General features: G+C 39.0%; 1 protein-coding gene and 1 pseudogene across 6 annotated transcripts in view; both read right to left on the bottom strand.

Annotated features, from left to right (window-relative positions):
* LOC100220527 (pre-mRNA-processing factor 6 pseudogene) overlaps positions 1 to 17886 on the bottom strand; it is a 41573-nt pseudogene extending 23687 nt beyond the window's left edge.
* Positions 1 to 18712, bottom strand: part of CDK14 (cyclin dependent kinase 14) — a 399376-nt gene that overhangs the window by 359711 nt on the left and 20953 nt on the right. The window lies entirely within an intron of this gene.

Genomic DNA, 18712 nt, shown 5'->3' with positions numbered 1-18712 from the left:
AGTGACAGAATCTAGGCAGCAGACACACCATAAAATGTAGAGAAAAATGGTTATTTCCTTCCCCATTGTTTCCTACATTTCAACATCTTCAGGAAAATAAGATACAAGAAATAGCCTAACTTCTTTTTTTTTTTTTTACTGTAGGGTCACTCAATGAGTTTTCACTATTTATTCATTTATCTTCATGACAGGATTTCTCCCAAGAGACCAAGACAATGCTCTCAAAGCTGCTCTAGTATAAAACAGAATGAAAAAATTAACAAAACTTCAACAGTTTTCAAAGCAGTACTATGTTCTGCCCACATGTATCCATGTTCAATTCTCAGTACCTTCAGCAGGCAGTGCTCACAGATGCCAATTGCTGGCCTCAACAAACCCAAAATGTGAGTGAAGACCAGCTCATGAGGAACAAAAGCAAGTTCATCAACTGCAAGCACATACACATCAGAGCATTCAAGCTGCAGCCACAAGATTTTGGCATGGAAGATGAAAGTACTGCCCTCCCTCCAAGAGAGAAGGCAAATTAAAAAATAAATCACTATAATGTAGGGAATTCTGGAAGGTCAAAATCAAAGTATGAGGTAAGGTGGTCTCCAGGATGAACAGAGCTAACAGAATTATGTTTGTTTTAAAGACAAAATTAGATTGAGGCTGTCTTTTCCAGTGGCCAGGAAAAAAGGCATGAAAGCAAAGTGGGTCTCAGTTCCTATTCTGGCCTAGGATAATTACTAAGAAGAATATGGAATGTTTTATCTGGAATCTCTTCTGAAAACACAACTGCCCACAAGAATTTTGGTCCTACTATTGTTCTGATGCTTCAGTATCAAAACTTGTTTTAAAAAATCCAACACATTAAAAACTACTTTCTCAAATGAAAAAGCTGTTGATCATTAAAACTAGTGGCCAGAGCTTTGCCAATCATATACAAATATATTCGTTTTATATATAATGCAAAGTCATATATGTATAAACATGCTGCACAGCATCTGCGTAATAAAACTACATTCAGTGCTGCATATTTGCCTGACACTTCTTTTATGAATGGAAAGACGATGTCCCCAAGAAAACAACCAAGATCACCTAAATATTTTCATGTCTTACATCAGACTAAATTATGTACAGAAGAGGAAGTAATTTTTCATGTGATTTTTTGAATAACCACTCTGTATGTCTTGAACCACTCTTGACCAATGCCTGGGCATTTTTTTGGAAGCCAGTCAGTAGCTGGGAGGAATGAAAGTCTGAGAAAACAGACAAAATGTTCTGTACTTTATTAGTTGTCATGAAGTGCATCTCTGATCCTTACCACTTTGTACTATTAAAGGCTAGAACAGTGATGTATCACACATGCACATAGATTAAAAAGTTAAATAACATGTATAACTCTCAATTATATCTACATGCAGAAGCCTTGCTGTTTCAAATATCTGTAAGCATGTTCTACAGATTCACTTCAACTCAGGATTGCATTTGTAATGCAAACTGGTCTAGTCCAGGAAAGAGACTGAATTGGAATTAATTTCTAATTTTTCTTTTTAAAGATTTCAGTCTGACCCAGCCCAACTGCACAGATCACTACAGCTTTCATTTTTCCACTCTGGTGTGTATAAATTACTAAAACATCACCAAATGTACAGAAAATTAAAAAGCAGTTCCAGTTTTAGCACAGCGGGCTGGTTGCCCCGTGCACACAGTTACTTCTCCCAGCTCTCCCCACTGAGACTGCTACCAGCTGGCTCTTTTCTTAAGGGAAAGAGTTTTTGTTTGCCCTCTTTCTTCTTCCTCAAAGTTTACTGTACACCACTTGGACATAGAGATAGGCAGTAGAGACTTCACACTTGCAGGCCCTTGCCAACAATTCATTAGTATTTTCTTCACACATTTTCAAGTGAAAATAGCTGTTACAATTACCAGCACTGGAGAGATGCTACAGTCACTTTTGCTAAGTACAGAATGATACTATTAACACCTACTTCTCAGCAGAAAAATGTCCTTTGCACTGCAACAGCCATCAAAATGAGCCATCCATCCCTGTGGATCAGTTCATAGAGTTTTGGCTGCAGAGCCCCCTCGGTCACAAAAGGCCAGCAGCAGAGATCACAGCAGGTCTAAGGAGCAGGAGCTGCAGCTATCGTGTGCCCCAAGTGCAAAGCAAAGCTCCTGTCTCAGAAGCATCCATTCGATACATGGGCTCGGCCATCACTTTCCAGTGAAAATTCCACCCCATGGATGAGCTGTCTTCTAAATGAATTGCAAATTATACACCCATGGAGTGCCAGCTGGTATTGTTTCACTGTAGTTTTCTTTCGGTTTCCCTCTCTCTCCCCCCCTCAATTAAATACAACGATATTCATGCCCTGTCATGTCTTACTGCTTAATTATGTACTTTGCAGAACAAAGCTTTAAAAATGAGACTATCAAGCTGGAGGGGGGAAGGGGAAGAGCAGGACAACCAGATGTGCAGAGAGAGAGAAGGAAACAAAGGGCATTTTGAAAGGGGAGTGAGAGAATTAGGATTTGTGTGGGGATGAAAGGATGGGAAGACAGAAATAGAACAAGAAGATGCACGTAAGACTCATTGGTTCATTCACTTTAATTTCTAAAAAGGAATATGCTGTATTAAATAATCCAATAAATAGTTGGAGCTGTTTGTTGTGAGATCTCAACCCGCTTCCATTTCATGAAGCAATAGATACACACTTCTTGCTGGCAGAGAAAGAATGCTGCATTGTTTTACAAAACTAGAAAAATACCCAAGGTAAATGAAAAATATATTAGCAAGTCTTGGGTTAGAAGGCATATTTTAGTCAAGTTAAACTAAAAGATATTACAAAGATCTGCTGCAGCAATATTTACTCCATTCACAATAGGACAGTTTTTAACATATCCATTTCATCTAAACTTTCTTTATCAAGTGTACTGCTAAAATTTATTTTGCATACACAGTTGAGAGAAGGTTAATTAATTAATGAAACTGCTGTTTTATCTTCTCTTACAATTTGAATATTGTGTATATTGTGGTACAACAAGCAGTAGGGACTCCCAGAGCAAAGTTCTTGAATCAGTTTTCAGTGGGACACAACTACTGGAAACTAATTTGTTCAAAAGCATTCAGGCTCACTGTAGTCCTAAAATATTCTTTAAAAAACAATTACCAACCACTGCAAGTATACTATATTTTGGCATGTCAAAAATGTTTTGTACCAAAATTTTAAAAAATTCAGGGAAGGAGAAAGACTTTTTTCCACTTGAATAGGAAGGGACCAGCAGAGCTCTTCAGATCCCCACTAACCACAATTTTACAGCACAATCCCATGCCCAGAGTGACCATTAGGGGAAATTATGCTTTTCTAGTTTTCCAGTTTGTACAAAACCATTTAGAATCCAGCTGTTGCCTCCTAACAGTGCCAAGGGAGCTTGGTGGCAAGAGGAGGTTTAATGATCATGAGTTACTGTGTCATTTGATCAGTGGTAACATAATAGTTTGGAGTTGGACATCTTTATACTTCCCAATATATCAGAGCAAAAAAAATAATTGTGAGGTTCCCATTTCCTTTACAATTTTGAAATCCTTTATTCAATTGCAGTATTCAGTTATCAGAATTACTGTGTAGGCAGAAAATTCTCCCTGATCCTGCATGAATAATAAATTATTCCACATCCACTTCAATTCTATTTGTATAAATATTTTGTAGGAAACAGCTTGCTTAGTATTGATCTACTTCTTCTGGTTTCACACACCATATACAAAGGTCTTCCAATATTTGCTGAACATGATTCTATTTATTGAACACAGACACAGAGAAGTGGATTTTCCTTTAGCCTCTTGCTGGTGCTAAGCACAGAAAGATCAGGTTTACAAAAGAAACTGACAACTTCAAGACAATTTGTAAAACAGAAGTTAATGTCTTTTTTGGACAACAGAATTAACAGAAGCATTGACTCCTAAGCAGTGATCTACTTTAAAGTTAACAAATGACAGTCACATCTCATAGCAAGAGCTTTCAATATAAGAAATTGTTCTGTCTGCAGAGAAGGGGGCAGAGCTGAGCACTGTGTGAGCATGGCTATGTTGCTATTTTATACCACCCACATCATCACCAGAGGGCTTGGTTTCAGGGGACAGAAAAGCCCTGGAAGTGCACCCTTTTGTCTCCTTCTCTCTGGTGTGGCAAGCACATTTCTCTCCCCCTCAGGATTTTTCACAGAGGTGCACAGAGAGAAATTAAAGAGAAAACAATTTCTATTTCTGCCTCCTTGTTTTCCTATGTGGAATGTGTTTGGAGAACTGTTTACCTGTAGTGAGTGCTTGATCGGATTCTGGTGAAGATTATTTGAGCCTGATGGCCAATCCAACCCACCTGTGTCTGGACTCTCCAGAGAGGGTCATGAGTCGTGTTAGAGACAGAGTCAGAGAAAGCAGTATGTAGTTTTAGTATCTTCCTTTTTATATAGTATATTAATGTATTTTACAATAGTTATAATCAAGAAATCATTCAGCCTTCTGAATTGAGTCAGACATTGTCATTTCTTCCCACTGGGTTTGCCTACATTTACAATACTCCAGCAGACAGGTGGTCAGGACCTGCCCTGTGGACTCCATCCTCAGCCAACCATGCCATGCCCCACCCGTGCCTCAGAGATGTCCTGAGAAGTGCTGGTATGGGAAGCACAGCATGGAACCAGGAGCTGGGGGCAAGCCTGAACCCAGCTGAGTCCAATCTGAGCCAGCCTGAGCTGAAGGGAGCCAAGCCAGGCAGAGCGGGCAAAAGCAGCCACAGCCATGCTGTGTGGGATCAAATCCAGCATCCAAAATGGTGGCATGGCGAGGTGTGGACAGCCTCTCTTTTAGGGATTTGTCTGTCATTGCTTTCTGTTGTCTTCGGCTTAGGGACAGAGAAAGTCAGACACACAAAGTGGCCACAATCCTGTCTTTGTCCTGGCTACCACATGGAACTAAGCTAAAGTGGTGGACACCTTCTGTGTGTAAAGTGCCTTCTCTTTTGCATACTTTTGTTCTTAATATTGCTGCTGCTACCAAGCATTTCTTATTCCATTGCTTTGTGCTTCCAGAAAATTGTTGTCTCAACCCGTATTCTCTGTCTTTGTCCCTCTCTCATCAGAAGGGGCAGGAGAAAGTGGACTGGCTTATTTGGAGTTTAATTTCCAGCCAGTGTTAAACTATCACAAAAATAAAAATCAAAGAATACATTTGCTTGCCCATATTTTAATGCAATATCCTCCAATATGAAGTAAATTAATTTCTCCCACAACAGACTGCACTAATATTCTACTGCACTAAAGAAGCCCAGTACAAGTGAAAGTTGATCCATTGAAAGAACTGTTTCAGTTCATTTTAAATCAGATTAAGAATAGAATAAAGAAACAGCCTTTTAATTTTTTTTCTGACATACTGTATTTTATTATCTACCTGTCTTAGTGAATTTTAATGTATTAAAACACCTAATGTAAGCAAGCATGAATGGAGGTTGTGAGAATCAAATTTAATGCAAAGAAGCCCTTTCAAAAAGGGGGATACTTGACATTAAAATTTCCAATATTAAAAAAATAAAGTAAGCTTGGCTAAATCTTGACCACAAAAATTAGGGTATAGAATCATTTAATTGTAGAATAATTTGGTTGGAAAAGAACTTTAGGACCATCCATTCCAACTGTTAACCTAAGACTGCCAAGGCTACCATTAAACCATGTCCCCAGGCATTACATCGACATTTTTTAAGTCTTTTTAATGTAATTTTTTTTACATTTACTTTTTTTGTATCTTTTAGTATCTTCAGGGACGGTGATTCAACCAGTTCCTTGGGCAACCTGTTCCAATGCTTGACAATCCTTTCATCTGAAGAATTTTTCCTAATAAACAATCTAAACCTCCCCTGGTGCAACTTGAGGTCATTTCCTCTCATCCTGCCCACTTGTTAGCTGGGCTAAGAGGCTGCCCCACATCTGGCCACAACCTCTTTCAGGCAGTAGTATAGAGCAATGACATCTACCCTGAGCCTCCTTTTCTCCAGGCTAAATACCCCCAGCTCCTTTAGCTGCTCCTCATCAGACTTGTGCCCCAGACCCTCTCCCAGCTTAGTTGTCCTTCTCTGGACATCATTTCAATGTACCACAACTGAGCCCAGGATCTGAGGTGCAGCCTCACCAGTGCTGAGTACAGGAGGACAATCACTGCCCTGGTCCTGCTGGCCACACTATGTCTGATACAGGCCAGGATGCCACTGGTCTTCTTGGCCACCTGGGCACACACTGGCTCAGGTTCAGCCATCTGCTGACCAGCACCCCAAGGTCCTTTTCTACCAGGTAGCTTTCCAGCCACTCGTTCCCAAGCCTGTAGCACCACAGGGGGGGTTGTCGTGACTCACGTGAAACACCTGGTACTTCACCTTTATATTTATGACCTCATCCCACTGGCCTTGGCCCATCGATCCAGCCTGTCCAGATCCCTCTGCAGAGCCTTCCTACCCTCCAGCAGATCAAAACTTTCACACAGCTTGGTGTCATCTGCACACTTACTGATCCCCTGGTCCAGATCATCAAAAGATACCAAACAGGACTGGCCCTAATACTGAGCCTTGGGGTACCCCACTAGTGACCAGCCACCAAGTGGAGGAAGCAGCATTCACCACCATTCTCTGGGCCCAAACATCCAGACAGTTTTTAACCTACCAAAGAGCAAGCTGTCCAAGACATAATCAATCAGCTTCTCTAGGATAATGCTTTGGGAAACAACATCATAACTCCAAAGACTCCAATGGCTAGGAAGTCTGCACAGTCCAAAATCACATATATTGGGTGTGGCTGAGATGAAGCCCATTTTCCCCAGAGCAGCCCTGACAGTGCTGTGCTTTGTATCAGTATCTAGCGAGGTGCTGATGAACACTCTGTGGCTACTGCAGACAGCGCTGGCACAGCATCTGCGCTGCCTCTCAAACTTCTCAGCCCCTCTACCTGTCAGCTGGAGCTGGGCAAGATTTTGGGAGGGGACAGAGCCAGAACAGGTTATCCCAACTGACCAAAGGAATATTCCATACCATGTGGCATCTGCTCAACAATAAAACCTAAAAGGTAGAGCAGGGAGTGGGGGGAGCATTTGTCATTAAAACATTTGTGTTCCAGAGCAATTTCTAGGAACAATGTAGTCCTGGCCAATGCATATGACCTTTATCTTATTAAATTGCCTTCATCTTGATCTGATGTTTTCCATCTTATTTTCTCTCTCCTCCATCCTGCTGAAGACGGGTGTGATAGAGTGGATGGTGGGCAACTGGTGTCCAGCCAACATCAACTCACCACACTGTACAATGTTGATGTCCTTCTCAGAGAGAGTTTGCTGAAACACGATGACTAATCAAAAGCCTGGTCATCAAATGCCATATGACTAATCCTGCCAAAACCAGCTTAATCCAACAGGCTGTCAAATGCTTTAACTCATGCTGCACCTCATTCCTCAAGTCATCTTTTTTTATTTTTCCTGGGGAGACTTGCACAATAAAGAACCAAATACACACAAAAAAAAAAAAAAATCCACAGAAGAAAAATGGCTCTTCTGCCTACAAATTACATTACAACACTTTAAATCCAAAGGGGATACAAGCAAAAAAGAAAGAACTACTCCAGAGACTACAACTATTTTACATGGCAGAAACAAAAGCATTCCTTTTCAACAAGAGATTTCTATGGTTAATTCCTCTGTTTCTAAAGGCAGTTGCCACCATATAAAATATCCCAGTGCATGTCAGAGTTTTAAACATCAAAAGGCCATACTTAAGTAATTAAATCACTGAATGTTGTACACAAGAATTTTCCAGCTCAGTCCCAGTGTAAGGTTTAATTTCTTTTGAACTCACACCCAGTCAAATGCATGCATGACACCTATTTTCAGGGTTCTACTTCGACAATGAGAAAAAATAATGTTACAAAAAACATTAATCTCATGCAAAATCTATCTTACTACACTATAGTAATACATCAAATGACAAATCAATGACTCCTGGCAATAACTGATATACAACAAATACCATCTCAGTTCATTTGAACAGCCTTTACTTACAACAGATACAGACAACTTAATATCTGTTTTCCATACTGACACTCTTTACATATACTGATTAATTAAACTGTGGACTTGGTGCATTTTTAAAATTTTTCATTCTTGCCAAAAAAGTAACTGCCAGAAAAAAAAATTAAAGGTTTTTTTTTTTTAAATTTATACAGTAAACATTTTTAATTTATACAGTAAAAAAGCTGCTGTAGTAAACCAGAAAGCATATGAAACATTCTTGCCCACACAAGTTAAAAAATATTAAGTTGTGGAAGTTAGATGCAACCGCTTAAAACCTTACTTCCAGAGCTAGAAATCTTTAACTGGTTGGACTAAAAAATTTCCTCAAAGCATATGCTACACTCAACAACCACTAGACATAGTAGCATAGCCTAGTTTCAGCCTTATCTATCCATACTAAAAAGAGAAAAACACAGGTGTAAGCAGGTTTACCTCTTTGCAGCTTTAAATACATGCATTTCGAGCTCTGTAAAGTCATTACCCAAATGTGGAACCAGACGCATTCAAATAGTTTGACACCTGAGATATCCAAACCAGTCCTAAGGTCCTCAACCTTCCCTCAAGACTGGGGGGCCAACTTCAAAGATGCTGTCAACATCAAGAGAAATTGTGTCAAAAACCTCTAAGTGCTGCTTCTGGGACTGGTTCCTAACCCCAGCAGCAGTGACTCAAACTCTCAGGCCCCAGGCTTCACCTGCTTCACACTTTGGTGTGAGCTTTGTGCCCTGCAGTGTGATGGCACAGTTATTTTCAAGTCTGACTTCAAAACAAGTATTAGAGGGCATAAAATTACACAAAATTAAGCTTATTATTTCCATAACTTGCCCTTACATCAAAAACTTTCCCGGCCTCTTCACCCCTTTGCTTTTTATTCTTTTACTGATTATGAGGTAGTTTCCTGTACTTACACATATAAAGCAAATTAAAATGTCCTCATTTTCATACTAACTTCCACTACCTTTTATTTGTATTCTCACATACTTCTTACCCCAATTTAAGAACAAAAAAACAACTTCATAAAAAAAATCCAAAATGAAATGCTTTTTTATGTATCAGGCTCTGCTTATTAAATATAATAAAAAGTGTAGCTTTTTTCAAAACAGATTCACACATTTGCACCTTAGAAGCAGCATAGCTTGCTCCCCAAAATTATAACATTCATCTGCACAGAACCCTGATAGCTACACATTTCTATAGCTGGGACTTAAACCACGAGAACCTGATATCTACACTAATGTACGCTAGCATGTTCTTTAAAATGTCTCTGTGCCAGTGGTGGTAGCCTAGGTATTTACAGGTATTGTATGTCTATACCATAATAAGCTTTGCTATATGAATTTACTCTCATCTACATGTCCCATCTAAATAGCAAAAGATACATATGTAAGATTTACACATTAGTTGTAAGTGCACTTTGAACTTCCCCACCACTATAGGAGTGACTCTGCAATAGCAAATATTGTACACAGAGCTGCTGTTCTGCAGAGATGCTCTGAGGCAATTGCACCTTTTTGTCAAAAAATATACAGAATTTAAGAGTCAGCTTAAAAATACCTAAGTATTGAAACAGACAGGTAACAGTTTCTTTGACTCTTCCTCCCCAGTCATCTCATAAGAACAGCTGTAATGAAATTTTACCAATTCCTTCAAGTTAACACTACATCAGAAGTATTTTATTAAGTATAAAAGAACCAAAAATTCAAATAAATACTGTCAAATCAAACACCATCATTTTGATAAATTCTCTGAATGGATGAGAGCTGGCACCAAAAAGAAACTCTGAGTTGTACATAAAAAACCCATTTTTTTTTACTAATTTCTGTGAAGACCTAAAAAACTCAACTGGTTTCTTTGACTTCCTGGCCCAGCTGCAGAAGATGCACTCACAACTCTGCTCCCAGCAGCAGGCAACAGACACTTGGACATCCAAAGGACTATCTTGTAGCCTAAGTGCCAGTGCAAACAAACCAAACAAATCTAACTAAATACACAGCAGACAAGCACAGAGATTGCAGAAGTGGAAGACCATTTCTAACACCTCTGTACCATCACCCCAGGTTATAATGCAGTAATCAGCAAAAAATAACAGTTTTTGTAATCACAGTTTTGTGCATCCCAGTGCCACTTTTTGCTTTCAATATTAGAATGAGAGGAGGGACCCCAGCCAATTTTTTTTTTTTTTATCATCTGGATCTTAATGAAGTTTATGTCCTTGCTTGCTGTTAAATTACAGAGATTAGTAACACATGAGTAAAATAAATACAATCCTTCACATCATTACATTTCAAATTACCACATCTGAGAGGGAAAGCACAAACAACATGCACTTGGCATGTATGGAACATTTGCTGCCCAGGTTTGAAGGCAGGACCTCTGTTCAAAAGCCTCTACCTCTTCAGCCAAACAAATAATTTATTCAGCTGGTTGCCATTACAGGCTTCTCAATGGGAGAAAGTACCTTCTAACACGGCATGAATACAGTGGCAATGAAATACAAGAACAAATAATTATCTGGACTTACTTTTCATCAAATGCTTCTGAACCTGTGGCCCCAGCCAACCCTGCACAGATGCACAGAAACCAAGGATGCAAAGGTATGCACAGACTGCAGCCCTCCACCCTGACATTTAGACTCTGCCAACCAAGCATCTTAAAGGATTTCATATACTGCAGCTCCAATCACAAGTTTATCAAATGCCCATGAATGTGACTGATCTGTGACGTTATGGGGAACATAACTTCACTTAACCTCACCTGGAGTACATCAGTTTGCAGCTGTGTACATTTATAACGTGCTCCTATCAGGTGCTTCATATGTATCCAAATCCTACTCCTAACATCATTTTAGTAGTGAATCAATCAAGCCTAATTGTTCCCAAGTTCAAAACCAGCAGCTGCTGTGGGTTGACACAGATCCAGCGATGAGCAGTTTGTTCAGGACTACGTACCCGATTCACCTCCACATCTAAGGATGTGGTGCTATGCAGAAAGGGTCTCAGCATCATTTTTCTCCACCAATTAATTAGCTCATCAGCTGAAGACAGCTCAGGGGGCATGGGATTGAAAATCTACCATCAACATAAACTATTTTTTCTAGCAATCACTGGTGGAGACAATAAATGGCCTTGCCAAAACACAGTGTGTATCTCAATGCTACTTGAATACATTACCCTCCAAATTGGAATGAGAACAGATCATTTGATTAGCTTGATCTAGATGGGGAAACACTGTATACAACCTTATAACCTACAACCCACACCACACACTTGGACAGCTACCAAATACTGGTTTTTTTTGAAAGAGAGCCTTTTTGAGTCTATTTCCCTCAATAACATAATATCAATATTTCTTTAGTCTTTAAATAAGGCACTGATTTGATACATTATGTGCTTGAAAGACACAACACCGCAATCACAAAAACACCTTTTTCAAAGAAACTTTTCATGAAGCAATACCAGTTCCATTTTGCTCAATCCTTGCAAGCAGTTCAGAGGCAATGGCTTTGGAGAGCAAAGCAGCAACCTCTGGCATGACTCCCACCAGCTGCCTCCATTCACATGTAAACCACAAAGGTTGGAGGATATTTTTCCTCACAGACTTGTCCATGAATGGTATGACATGATTCAGAAAGCCCAAAGAGACATGCTATTAAAAGCCTCTACACACATTCCCAACTAATAACTCAGTTTCCAAGTCTTTCCTTGTGCTCTCCATCATTTCCTCTCCTGATTCTCTAACTCTGGTAACACTGCCAGGCTAGACACTTTTTTTTTAATTCCTCTTACTCTGCTTTCTGTCTTTTGTGCTGGAAAGAAGGCTTTGTCCTATTTGTTTTCCAACATGCTGAGCACAGCTATAGGAGAATCTGCTTATTGCCTCAAAGTACTGCTCACTGATGGGTGGAATAAATAACAGTGTCTTGCTCCTTCTCTTTCCCACACTTTATTCCTTAGCAATGCAAAACAGAGTCTTTACATCAAAAAAAGAAAATTCCTTTTTATTAGTGGGGTCTCAGTAATGCTACAAAACTGAAGGAAGTGACAGTAAATATGTTAGATTTTCTCTTGCGTCCTTCTGCCACGTAGAGTTTATTTGTACAGTCTGCAGAAATACTTTGGCAAAAGTTTTACTTTCTGAGCATGCTGAGTTCACTTCAGATGGCTGACATTCCCCAGAAGAGCCAGGAAGAAAGAAAAAGAAATGTCTTGGGAGTTCCCATTTCCTCTTAGCAAGACCCTGTCCCAAACCTCCTGCCCTCAAAAATATGTAACCACTATATTCTGTGTACTTTCCAGGGATACAAAAGTGCTCCAATCTGCCTTCCCAGCTTAAAAAAAAAAAAAATAATTATATTTGTGCTTAAAGGGGAAGAAGGAGCAAGAGCAAGATCAATTTTTTCAAAAAATATTATAATTATCACTTTTAAAATCTCTATTTTATAACTATTTAATTCCTTTTCACTACTTGCTTTTGACATACAAATACAAATGCTATTGATGAAAGTCAAACAGAAAATTATATCCCTCTGCATGAAGCACTTTAAGCTAAAATGACTTCAGAAAGCCAAATTAACTATCTTTTACCTCATCAGATAAACCAGAGACAAGCTCTCAGGATCACAAGAAGGAAATTACAGAGTGAAGTGGCATTTTCTTACTCTCTTTTGCTTGAATCTCATGCCCCAAAATATAATGAAAGCAATTTCAATTTATATTGACAAAATTACCTGTGAAGAAAACACAGGCAGCATTGATGATCAAACTGCTAACAGAATTTATAGTATATGTTCATATATTGATTTACCCACAATAAATTATTGAACTACTTCCTCGCATCACATTTTGACAACTAATAAACTTTTCAAGGTATTTGACTACAAAAACCTTCTTCTCTAATACTGGACATAGAAACTGCCTGGAAGCCACCAATACATGTGCCCCTCTCAACTTTTGTTTTGATCTTGAAAGGGATCAGATTTTTCTGCCCTGTTAGAAAATTCCACATGGGTTCAGATTTAATTTCTGAGGGGCAAGACATCTTTTTTATCCTCAGTATCCTTATGCACCCCAGCATTAATTCCTTCAGATACCTTCTCACACCTGTACTATCTATGCACTACTGAACAAAGATGGCAACAAACCTGCAGAAACAACCCTGCCAAAATGGCTAACTTTAAAATATAGATTTCTGATTATTTATGCATGTTTTGAAATTTGTTTAAATTCCCTTCTGGGCAGAGGTCCTTCAAATACAGTCAACATTTATTTCTCATTAATTAATGGGAGCTATTTTTACTTCAATATTATTTGAATAGGAAATGTTGAAATGCATGTGAAATGAGTTGCCTTACAAAGACACAGAAATTTCTGCTCTTCTTTCTAGTGCACTGAACAGAAATTTATTCTTGTCAACTGCAGCTTCCAAACAAGACAGCTCACAATATTAAAAAAAATTGAAGGAGTAAATCACCATAGTAGATGGAGTGCTGACATTGTTATGCCACATTCAGAGCTTCATGTTAAAACCAAATTCCTAGATCAAATTACATTTCTGAAGTACTTAATCACTTTTCAACATAAATTTTTCTATTACTTTTCTACTTACAGAACCTTTCCTAACTTCCTTGGCTTTTCCCACTTTTTACCTTGGGGATGATAACATTCTGATTCACTTCATCTGAAAGCCTTATTTTCAAGAAACATGATATTTCAGTAGACTACATCAGATCTAGGTTCTGCTTGAATTACTTCATCTTCCTGTATTTCACTTAATTGCCTGAAGAGGAGGCAGTCCATCTTTCCAAAATTACTCTCCAAGTTTCTGTTTGCCAGTATAATCATCTAGTTGACCCATCTAACCCAGCTTGTAGATCCTAATGCTTCAGCTGGTATCTAAAACCATCTGTGGTCTTTCCCATTCTCTCTCCAGCATTGCCACTGATAAAAGATGGAGTGTACCACTTCCAATTGTCTTTTTCTTTCTTTCTGTCTTTTCCTTTTTCCTTTCCTTTCCTTTCCCTTCGTATCTCTGGCAGATGTTTCTGAACAATATACTCTCAATTCCCCATTATGGCATTCTCTGTATCAATGACTGTGTGTATGTTTTTAGGCAGTCTTTGTTGAATGGAAGTTATTCAGCACATCAGAATCTGCTGGGAAAACAGGCAAATATGGGAGCAAGACATGAGATGCCTTTATGCCAGAAGGCATGAATGGATCAACTGTTTCTTTTTTGATCTGTAAACAACTACAGAGGTCCTGGACAATGTGTCTTTGCTGGACAAATGAAAGGAAACTAGGATGCTGTTCCTGATGGTTTCAGTGTCAGGGACCTTTCCTCCAGACTGCCTTCTCCCAGCAAGGAAATCACACAAAGATGTAGAGTAAAATACCACAGACCACTCATGCTAACAAAACCAGATAAACAAAGATAAGAGCCAGCAAACTTCCAAGTCAAACCATGAAACACAATCCAGAGGTGTGATCAGGATATAAAAAATCATACATACATCTGTCATGACATCAGTGTACTCCTTTCCTTTTAAGTTTAATATAAAATGTATTAAGAAACAGAAGTTATTTTCAGAGGTTTTCTGGTGCCATCAGACAATTTAATGCCATTTGGTATCAATATTCACTTAACAGTAACAGCAGAAAACATTTCTTCCATAAACCCCAGCTGTTCTGGGAAACATGGTGCCCTTAGAGCCACCAGAGCAGGAGCTGCAGCCTCCAGAGTACTGCAAAGTCAAGGTTAATGCCTTTCCAAAGCATTTAAGGCTGCTGTTTGTAGCAACCTGAACTGAGCAACACGGTAATGCGTGCTGCCCCTGCTGCCGGGAGTTTATTTTCTCCACAGCAGCCCATCTGGTGCTGTTTGTATTTATGGCCAAAGCAGAACAGGTAACACAGCAATGTTTCTGCTGCTGCTGGTGCTTGCACAGACTCCAGACCTCCTCTGCCTCCCATGATGCAGGCTGAGCATGGACAAGAGCTCCAGGTGGGCAAGGATGCAGCTAGGACAGCTGACCCCAAGTGACCAAAGGGATATTCTGTCACACATAACATGATGAAAAGCCATAAAAACCGAGGGTTTGAACTTTCCAAGGTCGCTGCTCCTCAGAGACTGGTTGGGATCACTCTTCCTGTGGGAGGTGGCGAGTGGCTGCCTTTACATTACTTGTGGGTTTTCTTCACCTAGTAAATAGACTTTAACTCAACTCACAAGGTTTTCTTGTTTTTACTCTTCCATTTCTTTTCCCACTATAAGGAGCAGGAAAAGGAGGGTGTGAGGAAGGGGTTGGTATGTGCTTAGTTGCTGTCTGGGTTAAACCTGCCACATAAGGTCTTGACTAAAAAGCTATAATATGAAATATTTGTGAAATGTGAAGTTATTGTGCTGCTTAAAATATATGTCTGTTACAGACTTAAACAATCATCACTTGTTGAAATGAAATAGCAGAAGTGTCATATTCTCAAAGTCTATGAAAACAAAGTATTTAATACAACAGCAAGCTCATGTGGGCATACTTAAGAATAAAAAGAGATTCTGTATTGTAAAGCACTTTCACAAACATCATCTTGTAGGGTTCAGAACCCTGGATTACCACGAAAAATCTCTGTGAATGGAAGCTGTTGTGCAGAGAACCTTTAGGAAGTGCTGTAGGTACTTTAAATACATTTTAGTAATTAAACAACAAAGGACAAAACAGAGCAAGTCTAGTATTTCGTCCCAATAATAATGTAACTACAGCTTCTGTTCCAGTGTTATGCAAATATGGGCTACAACTGCAAGTTATAACTTTTCTGTGGAAAGAGGCTGCATGCCAACAGAAGTGTACATCCTATTCTATTTTTATTTTACCTTTATTTTTGGAAGGAAAAAATGCCATTATAATGGAGTGAATATTGGCTAGTATTTTGGGCTTCTGTATTTCTTTAAATTTAGAACATAACTACAAGCTCTCCAGCCTCCCTTGTTTTCTAGGTATTTTCTAAAATATTCAAAGGGGAGACTAGACAAAATGAGGTTTCTACTGAGGTTTCTTCTAACTGAAGTATTTTCTTCCAGATGAAGTTTTTGTTTGCCACTTTTCTACACAGAGGTGTTCTACTGCATACTTATGAACTTGTGGAAATGTTGAACTTTAATGGCAGGGCTGTCAGACCCCAAACAACGGAAGCACAAACTGCACCACCACCACAAAAACTCTACAGAGTGAAAACAAAATGAAAAAAAAAAAGCTAATTTGACACAAGCAGTACTCTGAAAAATAAGCACCAACATAACAAAAGAGGAAATTAAACTGATTCCACAAAAATAGTCATACAAAGCAGAAAAATGAAGCTGGCATATACAATAGCCTGTGGTATATTACCGTGAGAACTACAAGCAAGATAACTGAACTCTTGTACACAAAAGATTTTGAAATACAGATGATGATAAGTACAACTTTAAAAACTATGTCAAAAGTTATACATAACCTTTATTAAATATAAAGCATTATCATGTATCAAATCAAGAAATAGAAAAATACAGAAAATTAGGCTGGTCAAAATTTTCCACTTTTTTGCAGAAGCATAATGGTTTCTGGAAAGATGCCATTAAGAAAAGATTTTTCAGAACCAAAATTGGACCTGGTTGTCGTCTCATCTCTGTAAAAGAGAATATTAGCTGGTGATCACAAAATGCAGCTGGGCTGTGTGATACACATGCTGACACATTATCAGCTTGTCTAGAGTGAGCTGGATCTTCTTTAAGAAGAGAGTTGGTCTCTCCTCCTGTTACAGACAGAAAAGGGATCTGAAATCCCAGTACTTTGAAGAATAGGTAAAATGTTTATTTCCCAGCTCAAAATTAAGGCATACTACACTTCTACAGTAAAGGAGCCTTTACTCACAACTCTTCCTTGATGTTAAACAAAAGAGTACATACACATATACACAAGAAAAATGCCCACAGAGATATCCAAACTTGCAGGAAACAGAATACAAACAAATTAAAGCAACAAGTCCCTGTGGTCCCATTTGGAAACACTGCATAGGAAATCCAAGTTGTAAGGTGAAACTATTCTGACTAGGAATGTAAATAGAAGCTAAATAGAAAACGGTTTAGTTATAAGTCATGTTGAAATATTTAGGAATTCAAGAAGGCAGAAAGAAGACAACTTCATAATAAAACATTTGCTTTTTGTTAGCATTTTTGTGGAGTTTGTAAAATCTCTAGAGAATGTGTTGCCTGAATATGAAGTCACATTTTCAATACTGTGTCAGTAATAAGACATCTTCCCCTCCCTAGAAAACACCAGATCCTTCACTATACTCCAGTTTTCCTTCACTGGTCTTCTCTTTACTCTCTCCAGGCTGGAGATGGATTTGCCAGCAGCTCCAGCTCTTTCGTAAGAGACAACTCGTTTCTGCAAAAAGAATTATTTTCTTCTCTTTTATTTATGCCAGGCATTTGAGTAAGATAAATCAGAATCTGTAAAAGATGAACCAATGCAAAGCCAAGACTACACCTGGAGTTTTGCCGGCAAAAGTAGCATTGTTTAACAAAATTACCCCTAAGAAACATTACCACTATTATTTTTGTGTGCCCCTAGCTCCAAACATAAAAATGCCAATACTGGATGAAACCACTCAGCCAGTGTGCTTTCTCTGTCTCCCAATAGATAAGCTCTGTGGTTTCTGTTGAGGGAGTGCACATACCCTTCCAGTTAGAGTCACCTCCAGATGTTTTCCATTTGTCCCCTCCTCCAACATGTGCTCTGTTGTCTTCAGACACGCTTCGCTGTTCCACATCTTGGGGAAAAACTCGCCCCCACCCCAAGCCCTGCCGAGGCCTTTACCAGTCCTGAAGCCCCTTTACCGCAGGAAGGCAGAGACAGCAACAAGAGGCAGCGAGGTCAGTTCAGTGGAGCTCTCCACAGAAAACTTTCCTCTGCTGCTTCATTCTTTTTTTACTCAACTTGTTCACATCACGCATAGTTTGGTGTATCTGTCATAATTCTCCTTGGTGGTCTTTTCCAGGCTTAACAATCCTACTCTATTTGCTTTCTCCTTACAACACAGCTGTCCCATAACTGCCCTACTTGGGCTGTCCAGTTCCAGCAAAGCTTTTCCAAGAAGGACTCCAGAGAGCACCTTGATAGATTACTGAAGAGACAGCAAGAAAACAGTGACACCTTATGTAAAGGCATGCAAAGGAAGAAACATCCTTAACTCACACTGCTATCACCTCCCCAAGCCCTTCAAAGTGTCCAGTTAAAGTCAGAGAAGGAGCAGGGCAGCACATCTACCACCTAGAAAAGCTGAGAACACACTAACAACATAGCTTCCAGCTTCCTCTCCCAAATCCCTCTGGTTAGCATGAGGGAAATCATTTATATCAAGTAAAGATGGTAAGGTTTATACTAGATGTAACAAATAAAGACAGGAATCAATGAGCAAGTAAAGACCCAACCTGCCTGACATGGATAACCATAGTTTAAATATATTGTGTTAGAGACAGAAATTAATTTATTTTGTACTTGTATTCATGTTTGGATAGAAGTGCTTTATATAGCCTTAGAATAAATACCAAATTTCCCCTTATACTTGCAAGAAGATTTGTGTTTATTACCTTAAA

This window comes from Taeniopygia guttata, chromosome 2 (assembly GCF_048771995.1).
Source record: "Taeniopygia guttata chromosome 2, bTaeGut7.mat, whole genome shotgun sequence".
Classification (NCBI taxonomy): Eukaryota; Metazoa; Chordata; class Aves; order Passeriformes; family Estrildidae; genus Taeniopygia; species Taeniopygia guttata.
Note: the sequence above shows the minus strand (reverse complement) of the source record. Positions and strands in the feature narration are given on the sequence as shown.